General features: G+C 37.3%; 1 pseudogene; it reads right to left on the bottom strand.

Moving 5' to 3' along the window:
• Window positions 1-4,877: 4,877 nt before the first annotated feature.
• LOC132310725 (small nucleolar RNA R71) lies at window positions 4,878-4,976 on the bottom strand (annotated as a pseudogene).
• Window positions 4,977-24,719: the final 19,743 nt, after the last annotated feature.

Genomic DNA, 24,719 nt, shown 5'->3' with positions numbered 1-24,719 from the left:
ACTTGTGCATGGAATGTAGTTTCGAGCTTTATATATATTTCGTATATAAGTTGTAAACTTATTTATTTTGGAGTCACTTGGGACATTGTTACTACGATATGGCTAGAGTTTGGCTCTAGTGCGGGAGGTATGAGTTTTCCCCGTCGAGATAGTGCGCACTAGGGGTGGTATTACCAGCGGGTTAGTGCCCGTAATAGCCATTGAGGTCTCGGCAGAATTCCGAGCTTAGATGTCCAAGTATTCCACTATTTGATTTCACACTTTTAGATTTCTAGTTGATAACCTAGATAATCTATGTCTTGATGTGTGCTATTAGAAATTCTAATTATACTAAATTGCTATATTTAGTTGATTTAGCACTTTTAGATTTCAAGTTGATAACTTTGCGAATCTATATCTTGTTGCTTTGTATAGCATGCTTCTATGTTAGTTAAATTGCATAGATATTGTGATTCGTGTTTTATTGTTGCAATGTGACTTAGAAATGATCCTATAAATTCATTTGGAACATAGACGTTAGGCGGCATGACCCACCTTTGTCGTTTTTATATATTAGATTTCAAGTTGATGGCTTTGAGAATCTATATCATATTGCTTTGTATAGCATGCTCTTTTGTTGTTTGAATTGCATGGATGATGTGATTTGTGCTAGAAATGATCTAAGGTAGCTTAGGATGCTCCCTGAGTCTCATCTTGACATAGACGTTAGGTGGCATGAGCCCCTTTGATATGTTTCACCTTAAGGTGATAAAATTATAAAATGTTAGGTCGATGTATGCTCATTTTATACGAGTAGCTTTATGTTACTCACCCCAAAGTTACTGGGGCATATTTCAGGTATATGAATCAAGGTTGAGATTCTCATTATGCTCGAATGATTTGTGGACTTGAAGGTTCCATTCTTGTAAAGGTTGGCTTGAAATGCCATCTGTAGCCTTATTTGTCAAATGTGTATATTTGATTCTAAACTTGTAATGTGTGCCTAAGCACACTTTTTAATTCTCATTTTATGTATATGATATAAGACCAAGGGCCAAATTTCATTTGAAGTCCATGTTTATTCATAATGGTTGTATTTTGCCTTTAATGAGAATATGTGAAAAAGCATGCGTTTTAGTATGTTATTTGGCATCGGAGTGTGCTTTATGTATGAAATTCATTATCTAACATTCATTTAATATGTATGAGGTATGACCCAAGGCCAAACACCATTAAGTTTTCATTTTTGCATTTTAGTTCACATATTGCATTTTTGGGCTAAAGTAGAAGAAACCAAGCCTTTAAGGGTTCATTTTCAAATTGGGTGCTGTAAAGTGTGTTCTGGCACCTCCACTAGGTCTCATTCATCTTGTATGAAGTGTGGCCAAGGGCCAAACAGTCATTTGAAACCATTTCCTAATTTTGGTTTCCATATTTTCCATTTCAAGTTCATTTTCGCCTTTTTGGCCATCGGGGGGTCGGATTTTGACTTGGCCATTTCTGGGAGCCACGGACCATTACCGCACACTCAAAATCATCATTTACGTTTACGTGCATGACTGTTTTCAAGAAAAACCCTTTCCTTTGTGATTTGAGCCTCCTATGGACTCATTTTTAATTTTTCTTGCATAATCTGATTTTAGGGCCTTTTGGGGTTTTTCTTCAGAAAATAAATTCTGGTCTTCATATGGTCACTTAGAAAACGTGATTTTAGGGGGGGGTTTCTTTTTCATGTTTTTCCAGAAAATGTCGTTTTGATTCCGGAAATTCCTCATGAAGTTTTAGCTTCCAGATTTCTTGGGAGGGCGTTTTGGCCATTTCGCAGCAAGTTTTTTTCATTTTCTCTCACATGTATGGGTAGAAAATTTGATTTCGGAAGGGGTTTCTTTTTCGTGTTTTTTCAGAAAAATTCATCTTCTAGCCCGTTTCTGCTCTCAGATCCTGTAGCAGCTTTTTGCCTCTTGTCCAGTTCTAATCTAAGGGCATTTTGGGGATTTCGCAGTGAATTTTTTTCGTTTTCGTCCCCGATGTCGGATAGAAAACTCAATTTAAGGGGGGGTTTCTTCTTTTTGTTTTTTCAGAAAAACTCGTTTCGACCTCCGTTTCAAGCCTCAGTTCTGGGCACTCAATTTTTTCTTCTTGCTGTCATCATGTGCATACCATTGGGCGCTGGCATGGGCGCCGGGCGCGCCATGGCCTTCGTCGGGCCGCCGCGACGTCTCAACTTCAAACCCTCGTTTCTCTTTCGTCCGGACTCTGAATCATGCAATTCTTAAGTCCATCTTGATTAGTTTTTCATTTTCCTTCCAGCGGTGTGCTCGGTGGCACCCGAGTCCATAGTTTTCTGAAATGATTATTTTGCCCCTGGGGGCTTATTTGTCATATTTTCGACCTTTTGCTTTCGCATCAGTTCTCATTGAGTTCCACGACCTCATGGAAGATTACTTTAACTTCTTAGAGTCTTATTTTCCGTTTTCGCTTTCGCATTTTGGATCCGTTATCGGATCATCCTTTCGGTTCATCACTGACGCATTGGCCTAAAAACCAGGGCCGTCACATCTTCTATGGAGTTTGCCCTTGAGGGTTGGAGAAACATTACCATGAGTGGCTAGACATCCTCTTGGGGCTAGAGTTAGCCCCAAGCATGCTTTCTACATCTTGATTTTGTGTATTATTAAGGGATTAGTATTGTAATACATGTTTTGACACTTTTATATATATAGATCTTGTTTATTCAATGATTTGTGTGGTTTAATGCTTCCAATTGTTCATTTCATTCTATCCATATGCCTATGTATGCTAGAATAGATGTTCATGTGTTTGTCTCTATTTCTTGTGTTATTGATGCATGTCTATGTGTATTAATGCCATAGATCTAGAGATTGTCAAAACATAGTGCTTAATGGAATACTCTTCTAATTTGCTTGATAGTTCATGCTCATTGCTTGATGAATGTGCCTCTCACTTAGTTTAATTAGTTTAATTTCATGTCATTAGCTTAATTATAGTGTAGTGGTAGTAAAATTGTTAGATGGGAGGACAATCCATGCTTGTTGTTTGATGTTCCATACTTTTGAATGCAAGTAGCATATGTCTCTAACCTTGTGATGCATTTGGCTTGTGAGTTTAATGAAAGGATTAATGACTTGCTAGATATATTATGCTTTTCACATTCTACTTAGACAATATATACTTAATTGTTAGATATATTGTGCTTTTCACATGTTACTTAGACAATATATACTTAATTGGTCATCCTTGCTAATTGAATCAACCAAACACACACACACATCAATATTGCAACACACATTTCCCTCATTGGTCACTTGTTAAGGGTGTAGAAAAGTATTGTTTGGTGGTGACCTCTAAACCCCAAGATCTCTCTCTCTCTTACTTACTCTTTATTGCATTCAATTATTTAGTTTAATTTGCATCTAATTTAATTCAACCAACCAACCACTATTTTGATCACTCGACCTACTAACCCTAATTGTGATTCCTTAAGCTAGTACGACAACTCAATCCCATGGGACAATCCCTACTCACTCTTGCTATGTTAGTAGTAGTGTTAATAGTGATTTTTATAAATTTAAACTTGACCCAAAAGGCTTTTCTTGAACCTCACATTCACTACATTATTTTGGCGTATAGGAACGGCCGTCGTCAAATTTGGCACCGTTGTCAAGGATTGATTGATTGGCAACGTTGTATTTGTGGAATCAATTAGGAATTAGTACACTTTTGATCATGTCTTTACTTTGTTTTTATTTTTCTTTTGATTACTTATTGTATTTGTTCTTGATTGACAAGGAGCATTGAGCTAGGAAGCAAGCAAATGAGCTAAGCAAGCAAGGAAAAAGGCTAAAAGTAAAAAAAAAAAATTGCTAAGCTAAGCTATAAATTTGGAGTTGAAGTGCTAAAGGACATTTGTGAGACTTTATTTACTCAATTCCTTAGTTAAATCGTCGGACCTCGTGGAGGATTGTTTTTAAATTCTTAGATAAATCGTGAGCCCGTGTGGAAGCATTCTGAATTGTTCTTTGCATCGTTGTTGTTAAAGCATAAGAGTAAGGGTTAAGTGTTTGTGGAGGAAGTTTCATTGAATTGTTGTGAAGTCGAAGTGTTTATTCATTCATTGTGTTTGTGTGTTTTACATTGTGCATGCATGGTCGTAGATCACTAAGTCCAACTCTTGTCCCTCTTGATTTGCATCTTGAATCCGTAGTTAGAAATCCTAGAGGAAGAGGAAGTTGTAGTTCTACCCAATCCATTACATCAATAGAATGCCATAATGAAGAGCATGTAGAGGACCTTGGTCACATAGACCAACAAGGTATCCTCCATCCAAATGTGCATCATGAGAACATTCAAGTACCATTAGGCATACCTAGGCCATTCATTCACCAACCACAACAACAACAAGGCCAAGTTCCATTTGGAATGCCAAGGCCAATGTTTGCTCCACAACCTCCCATTGTTCAAGGAAATCAAAATCAAGGTGTCCATGTTGCACCTCAAATTGCTAATCCTTCACTTGCTTTAAGAGATCACTATGTGCCTAATGAATATAATGCACCGACATGCATTCAATTGCCTCCATTTAGAGCACATCATTATGAGATTAAGTCACAAACCATTCAGATGCTTCCTAACTTTCATGGACTTCCAAGTGAAGAACCCTACAAGCATTTGGATAAGTTTCTTGAAGTATGTTCCACTGTAAAATATACGGACATGCCGGAAGAGGTCTTAAGGCTTAAATTTTTTCCATTTACCCTTAAAGACAAGGCAAAATATTAGTTTAACAATCTTAGGCCTTTTTCAATAACTTCTTGGGTAAAAATGCAACAAGAGTTCTTGAAGAAGTACTATCCGATTTCTAAGACCAATGCCATGAGAACCTCAATTTGAGAATTCACACATGGGGATGGAGAAACGTTTCATGAGGCATGGGAACGCTTTAATGAATTGCTTAGGAAGTGTCCACATCATGACATGCCCAAATGACAATTAGTTCAATATTTCTTTGAGAGCTTATCAGACAATTACAAAGGCATGGTTGATGCTTCCATGGGTGGCTCTTACATTGATAGACATGAGGATGACGTGTGGTGTCTTTATGAGAGCATGGGTGAAAATTCTTTACATCGTACTTTATCTTCGAAGAATGGTAGAAATTCACAAGGTAGGAAGAGTGTTGGCTTACATCAAGTCGACCACTCAAATGAAATAGCCGCTGAAATGAAGTCTTTATCTCAAAGGTTTGATCAATTTTTGATTAACCAAAATTCGGCGAACCAAGTATCTTCCTTCCCTAACCATTCTCATCGTGCATCGAATGAATCATGTATGACTTGTTCTAGTGTTCTTCATTCTACTTCTCATTATCCTCACGGACAAGTGCAAAATGAACCTAATGAACAAGTTAATGCAGCTTTTGTGAACCAAGGGAACAATCCTTATGGTACTCATTATAATCCAAGTTGGAGAAATCATCCGAATTTCTCTTGAAAAAATCAAGGGGATGGCTCAAACCCTTCCCAAGGCAGTTTTCAAGGGAAGTACATTCCACCTCCACTTCAAAGTCAAGGATCCCAAGGTTATAGACCTTATCAATCACAAGGGAATCAATTTGCTAACTCTCATTTTCCCAACCAATCTTATTCCTAAGGAAATGCTAGAAGTACCGCCTTTGAAGAAAAAGGTTTGAATGCTTTGGGTACTCTTGAGGCAAACACACAATTGTTTCATTTTCACTCTCAATCTATTGCGAAGCTAGAAACCCAAGTAGGGCAAATAGTAAGCACTCTTAATGCAAGAGAGAAGGGAAAGATGCCTATGAATGTCCCACCTAAGCAACAATGTGTTGTGGAAACCCATTCCTCATCAGAAGGCCACACAAAAGAGCATGTTAATGCGGTGACTACCTTGCGGAGTGGTAGGCTTGTGGACAATCAAATTGAAATATTCAATGAAGAGAGTGAACCGGTGCAACCTCAAGTTGTCACCCGTCCCGTTTCACATCCCATTCCTCCTTTATTACATATGCATGATCTTGTGAATGAGAAAGCTTCAAAATGTGATTTGAAGAATGATTTTGAAAATGATTTGAAGAAAGATTTACCGAAAAATGAATTTGAAAAGGTTTTGTTGAAAAATGATTTGAAACAAAGTGATTTGAAAAATTCTTGTATTGAAGAGACTTTAAAGAAAAATTCTGAAAAGTTTTTTGAACCAAAAACTCAATTTCCGGATGCCTTAAAAGGATCCATTTCGAAAGACAAGCAAATGGAAAAAACCAATGAAATCATGAAAATGTTTAGGCAAGTGAAAGTCAATCTTCCACTTTTGGATGCAATCAAGCAAATTTCGGCTTATGCCAAATTTTTAAAAGACTTGTGCACCCAAAAGCGGAAGAACAAGAGCCAAGCACCAAGAAAAGTGGTTTTGACCGAGCAAGTGAGCTCAATTTTGCAACATAACACTTTACCAAAGTTTAGGGACTCTGGTTCACCTACCACATCATGCATCATTGGTGATCATATCATTAATCGAGCGCTTCTTGACTTAGGAGCAAGTGTTAACCTTCTTTCATACTCGGTTTATGTCAAATTGGGCCTAGGTGAATTGAAACCGACGTCGGTAGTTTTATAACTTGCCGACCGATCCATTAAGAAGCCTAGGGGTATCATTGAGGATGTTTTGATAAAGATTGACAAATTTTTCTTCCCCGTTGATTTCATTGTCATTGACACAGAACCGGTCCCCAATCCTAAAAGCCAAATTCCCGTTATCCTTGGCCGTCCTTTCTTGGCAATCGCTAATGCCAACATCAATTGTAGGACGGGGATAATGAAAACCTCATTTGGCCACATGAAGGTGAAGTTGAATATCTTCAATCCCACACCTAGCTGATTTGACAAATATGAAGGAGAGGTTAATGTTGTAGATAAATGCTATGATCTTCAATGTCAAGGGAGTGAGCTTTTGTGTAAGACCAAAACTTCAAACGGATCATCTTCAACCTTGCATTCTCAAAGTGTTGTTTCAAATTCTTGCTTTGAAAGGGCATGGAAGCCCAAAGATTGTGATTACATTGACAAGGGATCAAAAGTTTCTTTTGAGCTAAATTCAATAAGTTCTTCAAAGAACCATTTGTTGGGTGGAGTTTAAAGCATCTATCACCCCAACAAGGAGGGGATGCATTACAAGATCTTTGATCCGGGCTAAAAGAGCCCAATGTCTTGCTAGAGACGTTAAAAACAAGCAAAAGTATTAGTAGGGTGTCAAAATCCTATTCCTCCTTCATTTCTATCTTTAATTTCATTTCTTGTAAAGTCTAGATACTTGTTTTTGGTCCATATGCATTAGAAAGAACTGTGGTTAGGATTGCATGAGCTTTCATGTTAGAGTTGAGCATTTTGCATAAGTTCGATCGATCTCAAATGAGAGTTCGATCGATCGAACTTCTACTTGTATCCAACACTTAGAAAAATTTTCGACCTGCATCCACCTACATCCAAATCACCTCTCTGTCCCATCATTCAAACTTGTTCTCAGATCGATCATAACTTTTTCGATCGATCCAAACCTTAAGTTCGATCGATCTTGAGTTCTAACACTTAGCTAAATTTTTGAACCAAAAACCTGCATACTTTTAGCCCTCTGTTAAATCAATCGAACATTTGTTCAGATCGATCTTTGTTCTTCAATTCACTATTTTAACTTTATTTTAACTTTCCAAATTTAAAAAAAAAAAAAAAAAAAAAAAAAATCCAAAAATACTTTGAAGAAAGATCATCACAGTTTGATCGATTTGAGAATTCAGTTCGATCGATCGAACTGGTCGGGGACGGTTTTTAAAAAATAGAAATCGAGGGTTTCAAGATCGATCCAACCTTCTCATTCTCAAAACCCTTGTTCCTCATCTTCACCACTGTGCATCCATCCATCTTCTTTGTCTCCGACGAGACCTCTGGCAAGATCCAGTGAGCTTCGACTCTCTCTCTCTTTTCTCGGATTTCACCTCTTCGCATCTCATCTTCTCTCCTCGATTTTGGGTAAGATCCGAACTCCATCTTTGATTTCAAGCTTCAAGTTGTTAGATACATGTTTTAAATGTTGAATCCATGATATATTGATGCTGATTTCCTTCATTGATGAAGCTTGAGGCACTATGTATATATGTGTATATATATGTTTATATGTTTTGTATATATTTGAGTTTTAATTTGATTTATGGGAGTATGGGCTGAATCAAGTGAGTAGTATTGATTGTTTGTTGTGTTGATGGGCCCACGACACTGTTCGTGAAGGCCCCGTGTCATCCCCGTCACAGATCAGTGACCTTTCGATTTTCACATCATACAGTTCGATCGATCGAACTTCTTTCTCAGATCGATCAAGTGAGATCGATCGAACTTAGTTTTTCAGTTTCTTAAATCGATCAAAATTATGAGATCGATCTCATATTTTTATGATCGATCGAACTTCACAGATCTCATACACACACTTCATACATCTTGCATTATGTTCATGCTATCTTATCTATGCCCAATGCCTGTGATATTCCACATTGGATGCATTTCATACTGTATTGCTTAGCATGTTCATATCTTGTCACTTGTATAGATTCATGCCATATTTGTTTTGTCTATTTTATTTGACATGCATGTTTCTATTTTGTGCTTTTAATTCTTTATTCTGGCACTGACTTCCCTTGTAAGTTTTCAATTATTTTCAGGCCATGACTAAACGCAAGAGTGTAGCCCGTGGACACTATCACCGCCGGGGCAGGCACACTTTCAATGACGAGGCCGGTCCTTCTCATGCACAGGACCCTGCACAGGAGGAGCCATTAGAGCCTACTCTACCTCAGTTACCTTCTCATATGGCTGAGGCTGAGCATTCTCAATCTGCTTCTCAGGCTCAGGCTGCGTTTACACCATCTCCATCTCTTTCACCAGCTCAGTCAACCAAGGAGCTTGACAGGCCCGCATCCAGATATGCACAGATGTCAGTGGCCCATGAGTCAGTTTTCGACACAGATTTCTTCTCCAGATCGGTACTGACCCGATCCGCTTATGATGACATTATCCGGAGGGGCCTTGCAGCTATTCTTGCCCCAGTTACTGAGCCAGTCTACCCGCGGCTAGTTCGAGTGTTCTTCCAGAATCTCTGACCGTCCCCGTGTACCACGACAAAGCTGGTCACTACCATAGATGGCCACCAGATTACTATTACTGTGGACACACTAGCCAGATCATGCCATTGTCCACACCGATTCCCTCCGGAGTTACATGAGCTTTATCCCAGGATATACAGGCCTTCTTATGCTGACATGGCAGTTTTCTTGACAGGTCACTATGCCGATGGCGAGACCTTCGCCACCCGCACCTAACTTCTAAATGACCTATGGTTCTTTGATTCCGTTCTCTTTCGGAACATATATATGGTCGGGCACAAGATTCAGCGGCGAGGAGACTATCTGACAGCCCTCTACGCATTCTACACGGGCCACTGGGTATCTATTCCCGCGCTCATCTGGAGCATGATGAGGAAGTTCTATGATGCGTATATCAGCAAGGAGAGGCCCAAAAGAGCTAAGTCTCTTTCATTTGGCCACCTCATCACCCAGATCCTGCTAGACCAGCGATATCCTTTCCATCCTGGGGAGCACCCTGAGAAAGGATCATGTCATTTCCTGAAGAAGGATTGGGACAAGAGCTATAATGCTATTATTGTAGGATTACAAGAGGACGCAGCTTAGGCGGCAGAGGACTTAGATTTAGATGATTTAGAGGCTGAGGCCCCAGCAGCAGTAGCAGACCCGGCAGCGGACAACGCACCAATTGATCCAGCTGTCGAGCATATGGACATTGATTTAGAGCGACCTGCAGATGACGCAGAGCAGCACTCTCCAGCTGGATCACCCATTCATGCAAAGAAGCAGACTCAAGATTTTTCTTCTGATTCATCCGTACCTGAGGCTCCTAGTCAGATCCCCAGCTTTGGAGAGTGTCTTCAGGCTCTGGAGGATGCAGTGGTTGCTATCAGAGCTAATACTACTACCATTCGAGCCGATGCTGTGGCCCACCGAGCTAATTTTGCTACATTCTGCACGGATGTCATGACTGCACTCTGTAACTTATCTCACGATATCCGCGGAGCTTGCCCTGCCAGTCCTACCCCACCTACCTGAGATTCTCACTCCTTCTATCTCTCTATACTCTATCTCTTTAATTCATATCTATTACTTTCATCACTGTATATTATTTACAGCCCGATATGTCGGCTTTGATCTTTTGATGTACTCTATACTTTATTTTCTTTATATATGTTTTTGCTATGGATGCCATCTATTATGTTCTTATATCTATCTGTTTGACTCCATCAGGTGCATCCAATGACTACAGTGAGAGAGAATGCTACATAATTTTCAGGACCACCCTTATACCTCTCTCACTGCTTTATTTCATTTACACTTACATGTACACTATGCAATAATTATCTCGTTTTGTTATCTGATAAGTTTATCCGAGTGCCAAATTTCAGGACTATAGTTCATCCCAAGTTTGGGGGGGCTATGCCACCCACTTTGGATACTTCAGTCCCAGCCATTCTTTTCTTTAATTGCACCGGTATACTCTTTCCTTTGTTCTCTTTGCACATTGAGGACACTGTGCCGTTTAAGTTTGGGGGTAATGGTGTATGTTACAATGTTTACTTTTAAATTCAAAATTTTGAGCATGACTTGTGTATTTGAGAGATTTTCTATGATTGGTCCATATTAGCGATGATTTTGATCTTTTGAGGATCATATTGCTTAAAATTTAAAAATTGCTTGACTTGAGAGTTCAATACTCCTTGTATGCCTTTCGGATGCCATTTAGGAGTAAATTTTTCGAAAGATTGATATTTTGCTTGCATTGGTGGTCCACATCATCTTGATTTTGTGATTGTTTTGAGATTCACTCTAGTATTCTACACTAGCATAGGCGCACAGTAGCATTCATTTGTGGGGTACATGCTTTGTTGATTATTGAATTGGTTATATCCCAATTGAGCTAGTAGTGCATTGAAAGCTTTATTCTTGATAAATGTGGATACCAACCCCTTTTCACTAAGTAGTCGGGATTCTAGCCTCATCAAGCATTGAACTTCTCGTGCCGAAAGGTGAAGAACCCAAACTCTAGGTTAATAATTGAACTTGATTAAAAAAAAAAAAAGTTGCAAAAGTAATAAAAAGTGAGGACTTTTCCCAAAAGGTGAGAAGTGGGAAATGATTAGATAGAGGTTGTCTTGATTTGTAGCCTAGTTGATTTGAGCTTGTAAGTTCGTAGGGGTGTTTGAACACCAAGTACCCTAAAACCGTCTGGTTTGGGAGTCATTGACCTAACGCTCAACCTCATGAATCGCTAGAAAACTTAATAGATCAACACATTGCACCATACTTCCATCTTTGATCCTCAATAAAAAATAAAAAAAAATAAAAATAAAAAATCGAGTGAAAAGAATAAGCGCACCTAGATGAATAAAGCTTTAATAAAAGGTCCACTTTTTGTCTTGATGATCAGTACTAGATTTGTGTGCTAGTTTGAGGGTAAGGATGTGATTAATTCTTTAGTTGACTTAGATATCAACATATTTGATGCCGGTCCACTCAAAAGGATTTTAGGGTTGTTTTGATTTACATGATCATTTTCTTGATGTGTGGAGGACCATATTTTCTTGCTTGATGTTGAAATTTTAGGAGATTGCTTGGAAATGTTTGAAAAATTGCATACTTGAGGTAGTTTTCTCTCAATACTTGTTTGCAATATTGGTGTCTCTTTTGAAAGAATGAGCTTAATGTGTGTGGGTATTATTTCTGGAAACCCTCACGAGACTTCATTCGTCTACTAGGGGTAACCTAGGGGTTTAAAAGGCTTGTTGCATATGCTAAGTGCAATCGTGTTCCCTACGAAAGTGGCGTTATCCATTTATTACTTTCTAGTACATAGTCGTATAGTTGTTCATTTTATTCCTTTACTTTTTAGTTCATTGTTAGGGACTAGCAATATTTAAGTTTGGGGGTGTGAGGAGCACTGAAAAGTGCGTATTTAAACCCCTTAAGCTTAGGTATTCTAGTAGCTTTATCTATCTTACTTTACCATTTTAAATTGATTTCGTGTTATTTCCATTTTCAGGCACTTATCCCGAAAATAAGCTAACTCAGCCAAATAAGAGCAGAAATGAAGCAATTCTGGGATAAATCAAAGAAAGGAGTCAAATGGAAGCAAAAAGAAGCAAAAGGTATAATTCAACATCTTTGATCGATCTCAGATCAAAGTTCGATCGATCCAACATGATCGATCTCAGCACTTCAAGATGGATCTAAGCCATGATGACATTTTCAGAGATTTCAAAAGTTCGATCGATCCAACATCATTCTTCGATCGATCGAACTACCTCGTCCTTATCCAAATGATTGATCTTATCCAGTTGTACCACCCTACCAACCACTTTTGTCCTTTTCCCAAAAATATCTTCGAAATATCTCAAATTTATTTTTATCCAAAAAGGCGCCGCCATTGAGGATCGATCTAACTTTAGTTCGATGGATCTCAGCTATGTTTGATCGATCCAAGTCCAAGGTTCGATCGATCGAACTTCCTTCAGTGCAAAAAAGTTTAATTTCCAGCTCATAAAAGTTGTCCTTTATCCAATCATTGGGGAACATTTGTTGCACGACCCCAGCTCATTGTGTGTGTCACTTGACCTACCTACATATAGAATATGATACACTTTTTGAGAATGATCCATCTATCACAATAGAGGCTATTCTTAGGGAGGAAGAAAGGAGGAGAAGGCTAGAGACACAAGCTTGGGAGCTCTTCATCAACTAAGGAGTAGATTTCTTCCACGGAGTTTGCCCTTGAGGGTTGGAGAAGCATTACCATGAGTGGCTAAACATCTTCTTGGGGCTAGAGTTAGCCCCAAGCATGCTTTCTACATCTTGATTTTGTGTATTATTGAGGGATTAGTGTTGTAATACATGTTTTGACACTTTTATATATATAGATCTTGTTTATTCAATGGTTTATGTGGTTTAATGCTTCTAATTGATCATTTCATTCTATCCATATGTCTATGTATGCTAGAATAGATGTTCATGTGTTTGTTTCTATTTCTTGTGTTATTGATGCATGTTTATGTGTATTAATGCCATAAATCTAGAGATTGTCAAAACATAGTGCTTAATAGAATGCTCTTGTAATTTTCTTGATGGTTTATGCTCATTGCTTGATGGATTATGCCTCTCCCTTAGTTTAATTAGTTTAATTTCATGTAATTAGCTTAATTATAGTGTAGTGGTAGTATAGTTGTTAGATGGGAGGACAATCCATGCTTGTTGTTTGATGTTCCATACTTTTGAATGCAAGTAGCATATGTCTTTAACCTTGTGGTGTATTTGGCTTGTGAGCTTAATGAAAGGATTAATGACTTACTAGATATATTGTGCTTTTCACATGCTACTTAGACAATATATACTTAATTGTTAGATATATTGTGTTTTTCATATGTTGCTTAGACAATATATACTTAATTAGTCATCCTTGCTAAATGAATCAACCAAATACACACACACATCAATATTGCAACACACATTTCCCTCATTAGTCACTTGTTAAGGGTGTAGAAAAGTATTGTTTGGTGGTGACCTTTAAACCCCAAGATCTCTCTCTCTTACTTACTCTTTATTACATTCAATTATTTAGTTTAATTTGCATCTAGTTTAATTCAACCAAACCAACCACTATTTTGATCACTTGACCTACTAAACCTAATTGTGATTCCTTAAGCTAGTACGATAACTCAATCCCTTGGGACGATCCCTACTCACTCTTGCTACGTTAGTAATAGTGTTGGTAGTGGTTTTTATAAATTTAAACTTAACCCAAAAGGCTTTTCTTGAACCGCACATTTACTACATTATTTTGGCGTATAGAAACGGCCGTCGTTATGTAGGTAGACCGAGGGTCTTGCTCCGTTCCAAGATTAACTTCCAAAAGTGGATCCTGCACTTCGTGTGACACCCACGGATTTTTTGATGCGGGTTGGCCAGGCCCATGCCCGAATACCCGAGGATATCAATAACAAATCGGCAATAATCGAACACAGAATATAGATATGATAAATAAGAATAAAATAAAATTGCTAAAAGAAACTAAAGTGATAACCATGATTAAAACCCTCAGAATAAATTTTCATAAATAATAATATATTTTGATACATCCAATCCTCCTTCAATAATACAACTCGGGAATCCATACTATGTGGACCCCTAGAAAAATCCCAACTCAACAAGTGACAGCAATAACTGTCTACATCAAAGCACTGAAACATAAAGGAAACTCCTATATAGATAATTCGGAAGTGTGAAGTAGACTGATCCTTACTCAGCACGAACAACCTCTACTCCTGACGAACACCTGAAAAATATTGGTGGGTCAGGCCCATAAATAAGTTCTACTTTACTACAATCCAAGCAGAGACCCGATACACAGATACATCCTAGACAACTCAATAATAGCTAAATAGTCTATATATTTATATACACACTATAGGACGCTTGCTAGACCATAGGTCATTCTCAACTTGAATATGAGGCAACATGCAAATCGCAAGTGGGCATGAGTACCTAAACCTACCGAAGCACCCAGATGTCTACTATGTCCAGCTATCCATCCTAGGCAATATACTCACCCTAACCATGATCCTGAGACTCAAGCTCATATCATGACTCATAATTATATATATCTATATATAATCCATCTTAATCCAGAACATAAAATAAACATCTAATATGTCATTCAACTGTTTCAGTTGATCTGACATGAATATAAGTAGGATTATTTTTATCGTTAATCCATTCCCTTATTTCAGTATAGGTATGAGTTAACATTTTGATCTAATCTGTACCTAATATGTCATCGTCCCATACCGGTGCATATAATCCACAAATCCAATAATTAATGAAGTAAATAATAAATAAAACATTAATTAATCCAATACAAGCATAATACACTTTCAGATAGTCAACTACGCATATTACATTGCTGAAACATGATTAACACTTTTTAATCATATATAGAAAAATTGCTAAAATACTAATAAGCAATTAAATCATTTATTCAATATCAACATGCAGGTTTACTGTTGAAATTCATGTTGTTCCATTCCTTAACATATTAATGCAAATCATGTTTTCGAGTATTTTTATATGTCCATTACAGTTATTTAAATCATTCACAACATCTTAAACAACTTAGAAATACTCCAAATGGCCAACCAGATCCCAAACCATGAAAAAACAAAAAAATGAAGAAGGAAGCCGCCTCCCTTGAAAAGGGAACCGGCTCTCCCCTTGGTGAAGCTGGCTCTCCCCCATGGGGAGCCAGCTCTACCCCTTATGGAGCTGGCTCTCCCTTATGGAAAGCCAGCTTTCTCTCTCTTGGAGCTAGCTCCCTCCTTTGGAGAGCCAGCTCTCTCTCCTTGAGAGCCATACACTAATTTTCGATCATCTTCTTCGCCTTCAGCGATGTTTAAACCTCTCTGTAATTCTTTGTTAAGGTTCATAGGGTTCCATCTATGTCCCAAATTATCCCAGAACTCATAAAAACATTGTATGTATCACTAACAACAATTAAACTACACAATATTAAACAATCGATACAATAAATCAATTTCAATTTAACAACCCTAATATAGTTTAATCTACGAATTAACATGCATAAAAGACCAATATTAGTGTCCAATTAAGTCCTGGAGATTATCTAGGCATGCACAGAACACAAGTCTAAGGGAAGGAGTAGAATAAAACTTGCTTCTAGGTTTCGAATTGGAACATTCTCTCCTTCTTCCTTGGTTTTCCGGCGACCTTGGTTGCCATCGAACCCTCTCTGTTGCTCCTGATTTTACTCACGAACAAACCCTCTTCCTTCCTCCTTGGTCCGGCCTACAATCCTTAGCCAAAACCCTAGTTTCCTCTATCAGTTTCTCTCTGTTCTCTTTTCTTTTCTAAATATACTATATCACGTATACAAATATTTCAGCCTCCATAAACCTATATTATTGTATATATATACATACAACATAAAACCCTAATCCTAGTTTAACCCTAAGTCTGCCAACTTAAGAATAAAAATCACGTAACATAAAATAAAAAGGAAAATAAATAACAAAATAAAATAAAATAAATAATACACACACACACACACACAGATATATATATATATAAGCTACCGAACTTACGTGATTTATACATATGTGTATAAAACAAGCTATATATAGATATATATATATATATTTAATGACTATTAAAATATTATCATTAATATTAATTATTTAACAATAATGATAATACTAATAAATTGTCCTCCTATACATATATACCCATATATATATGTACAACCATCCATGGGTAATATTCGTACCCACTACACCTCCTATCCAAGTAGTCCATGAGACCCAGTTTTTTGGTCCATTACTACTATCCATCTCCATACTCCTTAAAACATAAAATAAAATAAAACAATTAAAATCATTCAACCCTAACACAAAATTACTATGAAGCAACACATCATCAAAGCAAGTTAATTACTAAATTAATTAAGACAAAACATTTAAGCACACAATTAATTTAAACAATTAAGCAATTGGCCAAGTAATCAATGAATTAATTAAAACATGCAACTAAAACAAACAAATTAATATCGAGACGATCCTTTTAAAATTAGGGGTATTACATTCTTCCACCCTAACAAAAAGAATTCCGTCCTCGGAATTCGCCCTTACTTTATTCCATTATTTTTGGAAATTGTAAGCGAATGAGATTCTTCTATTCCAAAGTAGACTTAGCCTCATTATGAAGGCTCCATTTAACTCCAATGTATCATATAGTACACATGGTTCCTATATTGAAGAAAACAATAACTGTACAACAAAAAGGTTGTATTTAACAACTACTCAATCTTACCCAATATTTAGTTAAGGGTAATGATCTCTATTCCTCTAAGTTCTATAGGATACATGCACTAAATTCCGATGTATCCAGTGCTAACTATTTGGTAACGCTAATCTAAAGGCTACTGCCTAAATCGATTAACACCATCCGCGAAAAGTCAATTTAATACGTAAAACTGACCCTCCTCCAAAAAACATTGCTTCCTATATGGAAGACATCCCAAGCAACCGTGTCCTAATAGCAAACTCTAGTGTACGAGTTCAACTATTTACAATATCATACTGCCGCCTCTAAACCGCACACAATCCATTACAAAGGAGAGCATTTTTCTCTGATGTATCCTTAAATGAATTTAAGGTCTTATTGTACAACCCTCGCTTCCATTTCAGACCAACAAATGAAAGGTCTGCAATATATAATATACAAAACCTCAAACGTTGTCACGCTAACCTCCTTGTGCCAACACTGAGACAAACAAAATCTGAAAAGCGAAGTAAACACTTCCAATTATCCATGAAAACCTAGGATATATGTCCCAAGCATATCCTCCATGATCAAATATAATTTCTCGACCAAATCCTCCGTCTAGAGATATGAAGCAAAACTGGTGCTCCAAAATCCTCATAAAGCTCCTTCTAAATAGCACTTGTCATCCATTATAATGGACATCCATATGTTATAACACTACTATCAGTGCGATGTAGAACTGATATGAAGCTCCAAAGGGAACATTACTCGAACAATGTCCATAAGAAAACCTATTCAATCTACCATTCATTTACCTATATGGAATCAAAATTCCAATTCAATGTCGATAATTCCTACCGACCATCCAGTCTTGATTAGTCTTACTCCCAAGTTAAGATAGGAAGCAGCAAAAATCAATTTTTCACATTTCTAACATGTGTTACACTTAGAGACAGTTATGTACATGTCCCTATCCGTACTGGCTCACCAAAACTAACATTAGATGTTTGGATGCAACTTAGAACCATCTGACTGCACCGTAAAATTAAGAATTTTACATCTCAGTCACTCCGACCTTCCTAACATCATTAATACAAACTATTAATCCTCATTCAGTACCCTAAGCTCTATCTGAGTAAGGTACTACCTCCTCCCAGCTCTGATAATCTAAGTTGACCTTCTTAATTACGTTGGTAATAACAAGTGTTATTATTATACATGCTATAAATTCAACTGATTTCTCAACAACTACCCGAAGGTTTAATTACCATATCGGTTGTTAAGAGCATCCACTTCCATATTACTTCCAACAGACGGAACTTAATGCAAAGTGTGAATCACCACTTCTATCCATCTAAGCCGTCTTGTGATCCGTTCTATTCGTATGAACTGATATCCTACCAGTTCAAAATAGACAAAATTAAGCTGATTTAATTTATCAGTCAACCAATATCCCAACCAGAATCCTGACCCTTGCATAAAATCAGCAATCCCTCAACTAAATCCTTGAAAAAAAATGCTCTGTCATTTCCACTTCAGTATAGGAAATGGATGCAAGGATCTAGTGATCTCTGATGGTCCATCTCGATTATCTACTAAATATTAGAATTGAAGTTAAAATCACTTTGTCCCTCCTCCTGCCTGTCCTCTAAACATCTGCTCCATATCGTAAAACATCATATTTTTACTAGGATTAGTAAAGAACTAAGAGTTGTGAACCTCAGTCCTTACATCCTCCTTCCAGTTTGTCTACAGAAAGTACTGTTAATCGGATACCACCAGCTTTCGTCTGTACCCATTGTTTAAATTAGAGCATCTTCAAAAGCTAACTCCGCAACTAAATTCTTACATACTTATCCGTGATAAACTTATCGATATGGAAAGTCAATCGGTAATTCCATTTATTAGAAGTCCACTAACTACATCTTTCCCATACATACCGTGCACCTCTTCTTTATATAAGTGTTCGATCTCACCATCATGTCTTTGACACGCCCTGTTTCTTTAACCCAAATAAGTGTCAATCAGACTTCTTATTTAACTTCAAAAGAATATGAAACCTTTCCATCATCCAAATAGTCATCAATTTCCTAGCAATAACTATTTATTACGAATTGTGACCTAAAAAAAATTTCCATATTATTTATGCAAGAAAAATGACGTAGATTCCTCCTCCATGTACAACACAGGAAACTTCTCCAAATAGCCCACCCTCGCGAATAAATTCTCGATTAAGAATAGCCTAATGAAGATTTATTCAATCTGCTATCCTTACGTGGCATCATTCCAATAAGTACCTAAACCAGTACTAAATCCTCCTTCCGACTTGGGAACAACTTTTGAAATTTTTCAAAGAAGATGTTCTGCAACTCCGACACCTCTGATAAACCATCGTGGAGTTACAGTGGTCTTTATTTACCACAACCTCACGAATACCGAATTATTAACAACCACCATTATCATGGCGTTGTAATATGCTGCGAATCCAGACCTAGCGTAAAAGATATCAAACTAATCGTACTAGATTATTTGACTCGTAATGATGGTTTAACTATCCCATCCCAAATAACATAGCAAATTGACGTATGTCCAGGTCCAATAGATTGGCTAGAATTATGTATTTCTACTAAATCCTATGACCACATGCTCACAAATCTAGCGTAAATAGTGTTATTACTCCATGGTATAGAAATAATAGTTGGCTGATCACATACTTGTGTCCCCAACTAAACTACATACTAAAAAATCCCAAATAACAACTAAAATAAAACACGTATGTCAAACACAAAACAACAAAATATAATCCTACTTAAGACATCGTTCTTTCTAGAAAAGAAAGTCTCCTCTGAAACCAACTTGCAAAATTGTTTCACAAAATTTCCTTTTATAGTTTCATAGGTACTCATCTAACCTCGAAACATATCAGTTTTAAACATAGCTTTAAAAGCAACATATGCTTGCCTAAGCAAATACCAAGGGCTTAACCCTCATCCTCCTTATACGCGGAATGTAAACTGTCTAAATTGGCTTTATAAAGCAGATTAGAACTTCACAACATAATACCAATGCTCTCCTAAACATGATACAAAGTCACATGTTTCATTCTGATAAGAACTCCATTAAATCCCCAAACTCCAGAAGAGTACTTTTTATATACCTCTTTTAGAGATGATACGAAAGCTTAACTATTTGTAGATTGATCAATCCCAATTCTACTAATATCATTCACTATACTACCAGCAAATAAGATCACCCTCGCGCGATCTTCTTCAAGATTTAGTACCCACTTTCCTGGATACGCTGAAATCTCCTCCATTAGGATCCTCTTCGGGCTCCTACTCCTTGCTTGTCTCATTTTTTGAGAATAACTAAAATTGTGTAGGCCCCAAGATGCAGTGACCTAACACACACAATTAACTCTTTCCTTGGTTTATACTTTAAAATTAATGCGAACCCGGAACTAAGCCTTCGATCTCAAGTTCTGCCTTCTGGCAAAGAAATTGATAACATACTCCTTTACTCCTTTGGGTCTTTATCACTTTCGCCTTAGACCCCATCCTCCTCCTTGTGTCAACCATTCTGTAATTACGGAATACAATTGACATCAGCTCCTCCTAACGAACCGTAGATAGAGTACAACGAATCCTAATATGGGCTCTAAGTGTTAAGAGATGCAACACGGAAGTCATATAACGAAAGACACTCCTAAGGACACTTGAACCTAGAGTGTTCTAATACCAACTGTGATACCCCTGGATTACCGGATATGGGTTGGCCAGGCCCACTCCCGAATACCCGAGGATATCAAAAACAAATCGGCAATAATCGAACACAGAATATAGATATGATAAATAAGAATAAAATAAAATTGCTGAAAGAACATGTAAATCGCACCTGAAGTGGGCATGAGTACCTAAACCTACCAGAGCACCTAGATGTCTACTATGTCCAGCTATCCATCCTAGGCAATATAGGCGCCCTAACCATGATCCTGAGACTCAAGCTCATATCATGGCTCTTAATTATATATATCTATTTATAATTCATCCTAATCCAGAACATAAAATAAACATACAATATGTCATTCAACTGTTTCAGTTGATCTGACATGAATATAAGTAGGATTATTTTTATCCTTAATCCATCCCCTTATTCCAGTATAAGTAGGATTTAGCGTTTTGATCTAATCCGTATCTAATATACCACCGTCCTATACCGGTGCATATAATCCACAAATCCAATAATTGATGAAGTAAATAATAAATAAAACATCAATTAATCCAATATAAGCATAATACACTTTCAGATAGTCAACTGCGCTTATTACATTGCTAAAACATAATTAACACTTTTTAATCATATATAGAAAAATTGTTAAAATACTAGTAAGCAATTAAATCATTTATTCAATAATCAACATCCAGGTTTGCTGTTGAAATTCATGTTATTCCATTCCTTAGCATATTAATGTAAATCATGCTTCCGAGTAATTTTATATGTCCATTATAGTTATTTAAATCATTTACAGCATCTTAAACAACTTAGAAATACTCCAAATGGCCAACCAGATCCCAAACCACGAAAAAACAAAAAAATGAAGAAGGGAACCGCTTCCCTTGCAAAGGGAGCCGGTTCTCCCTTTGGTGGAGCCGGCTCTACCCCTTATGGAGAGCCGGCTCTCTCTCTCCTGGAGCCGGCTCCTTCATTTGGAGAGCCGGCTCTCTCTCCCTGAGAGCCATACACTAATTTCCGATCATCTTCTTCGCCTCCGGTGATGTTTAAACTTCTCTATAATTCTTTGTTAAGGTTCCTAGGGTTCCATCTATATCCCAAATTATCCCAGAACTCATAAAAACACTGTATGCATCACTAACAACAATTAAAGTACACAATATTAAAGAATCGATACAATAAATCAATTTCAATTTAACAACCCTAATATAGTTTAATCTACAAATTAACATGCATACAAGACCAATTTCAGTGGAGTAGAATAAAACTTGCCTCTAGGTTTCGAATTGGAACCTTCTCTTCTTCTTCCTTGGTTTTCCAGCGACCTTGATTGCCGTCGAACCCTCTCTGTTGCTTCTGGTTTTACCCACGAACAAATCCTCTTTCTTCCTCCTTGATTCGGCCTACAATCCTTGGCCAAAACCCTAGCTTCCTCTCTCAGTTTCTCTCTGTTCTCTTTTCTTTTCTAAATATACTATATCACGTACAAAAATATTTCAACCCCCACAGACCTATACTATTGTATATATATACATACAACATAAAACCTAATCCTAGTTTAACCCTAAGTCTACCAACTTAAGAATAAAAATCACATAACATAAAATAAAAAGGAAAATAAATAACAAAATAAAATAAATAATACACACAAATATATATAAGCTACCGAACTTACGTGATTTATACATATGTGTATAAAACAAGCTATATATATATATATATTTAACTGCTATTAAAATATTATCATTAATATTAATTATTTAACAATAATGATAATACTAATAAATTATCCTCCTATACATATATACCCATATATATATGTACAACCATCCATGGGTAATATTCGTACCCACTTCACCTCTTATCCAAGTAGTCCATGAGACCCAGTTGTTTGATCCATTACTACTATCCATCTCCATACTCCTTAAAACATAAAATAAAATAAAATAATTAAAATCATTCAACCCTAACACAAAATTACTATGAAGCAATACATCATCAAAGCAAGTTAATTACTAAATTAATTAAGACAAAACATTTAAGCACACAATTAATTTAAATAATTAAGCAATTAGCCAAGTAATCAATGAATTAATTAAAACATGCAACTAAAATAAACAAATTAATACCGAGATTATCCTTTTAAAATTAGGGGTATTACACTTCGTGGGGCTGTTTTCTTTAATTACAACCCCTTTTAATTTTTGGAGATGCTCAACTTCTTCTTCGAAAACTTATACTATATGGATACCATTATTCGGTTCCATTACGAATGGCCTAGAGCTAGACTGTTTAGGGCTTTCCAAGGGAGGACTTGTATCTACTACATCTCCTTCCATTAAAGTTGGTTGATTTGGCTGTGGCTCAAAAAATAAGGGAAGAACCACTACCATATTGCAAGTAAATTCACCTAGAAGGCTTCCAGAATAGATCTTCTTACTGCTGCTGGAACTGTTGGAGATTTCCAAGTCTGTTCTATCTTTTGTAGGAGGGCCATCTGCAGTTAAGGAATTTTCAATTTCTGAAACCAAGTCCAATAAATCATCAGGATCTCTAACTCCTCCTTTAGCTGGAAGTTTTGATAAGTCTGGTGGTTTAGCCATCTTCTTTGGCCAGTTGGACCAACCATGGTCTTTCTCCTATAATTTTCTTCTATCAGCTCTCTTCCTTTGCTGCCTTCACTTTTGTGTGCGGGTCATATAAGAATAATCATGAATAGGGAACTTGGGATGATCAAGCCTCTTCCACCTTTCATTTTGCGAGGTAGGAGGCTTAACCATTCTTGGACGGAGATGTTCATTCCCTTTTTTGATCCATACTTCCGAGGCCATTTTTGGCCTGGAATGCCTATCACCTTCAGAGCTTTTGCCTTGCCAACTACTACTTTCATACTTTCTGCTAGGACGAGGCCTTGCCTGATAGGAAATTCTATTCCTTTCCAAACTCCTTGGAAGGAATTCTGATCTCCTTTCTGCTGCCTTTCTTTCTGTATGGACCCGGCTTTCCTTCCCTGGAATGGTTACAGTAACTGTGTTTTCCACCTTTTAGAAAGTCAATCGGTCATTGACCTTCCTTTTCTGCCCTCGGTCATTAATGGACAGTTTCTCCTTTTGCTTCTCCTTTGGAACATCTCTATGACAGCCTTCATTCTGAATTTTACACTTGGGGCAAAAACCTTACTGGATTAAAGCAATCTGAGCCTCTCAGAGTTGCCTTTCCAACTCAGCCACTGTTCACTCCACGGATGTTGCTGCCTTAGGAATTTCCAGCTTTCCACTAGCCGCTGGACCTGTCAAATCCACCTAATTCTTAGGGTGTTCCGAAGCGAGGGAAGTAACATTTGTGGCAACAACCTTGGGAAAGGATTTCCATCAACACCCATGACTTTTGTTTTTTCTAGAAACTTTAATCTGCTATCTTCAATTGCCTTTTGCACAATATTGCGAAAATTAACACAACTGTTAGTGAAATGCCTCCACGAATTGTGGAACTTGCAATAGTCTTTCTCGGCCATTTCAGAGGCCGTTGGCATCTTGTGTCCTATTGTGAAAATCAGTTGCTTGTCAGCCATGAGCAAATCAAAGATTTGCTCGGCTTTAGAGATGTCAAAGGAGTAACTCCTGGAAAGGTCTGCCCCCTTCCACTTGGAATCAAAGGCGGTCTGCAAGTTGGCCATGGCTGATTTTGGTTTTACCAAGGCCTCACAAGTATAGGCCTTCTTTATGTTAAGCTCGGTTATATTTACTTCAAACTCTACTTCAGTTTCAGTGGTGTACACCTCCTAGTTAGGATCACGATAGTAGGTGCCCTTGGAAGAGCTCTTCCAGTCTTGCTCCTTATGAAGGAGCTCTTTATACTTAGCCACTCTACCGGCCAAGTCAAACAAGTCATGGAATTATACTCTTTCAAACTTCTTACGAAGTTTAAATTCTAGGCCGTTCACAGCCATCTTCACATATTTTTATGGCGGCAAAAATAGATTACATTTATACTTGGCCCGCCTAAATCTGGAAAGGAATCTCATCACTGACTC

The sequence above is a fragment of the Cornus florida genome, unplaced genomic scaffold, assembly GCF_030987335.1.
Source record: "Cornus florida cultivar Cherokee Brave unplaced genomic scaffold, ASM3098733v1 CherokeeBrave_3.0.0_Hap2_Chr05, whole genome shotgun sequence".
In the NCBI taxonomy this organism is placed as follows: domain Eukaryota; kingdom Viridiplantae; phylum Streptophyta; class Magnoliopsida; order Cornales; family Cornaceae; genus Cornus; species Cornus florida.
Note: the sequence above shows the minus strand (reverse complement) of the source record. Positions and strands in the feature narration are given on the sequence as shown.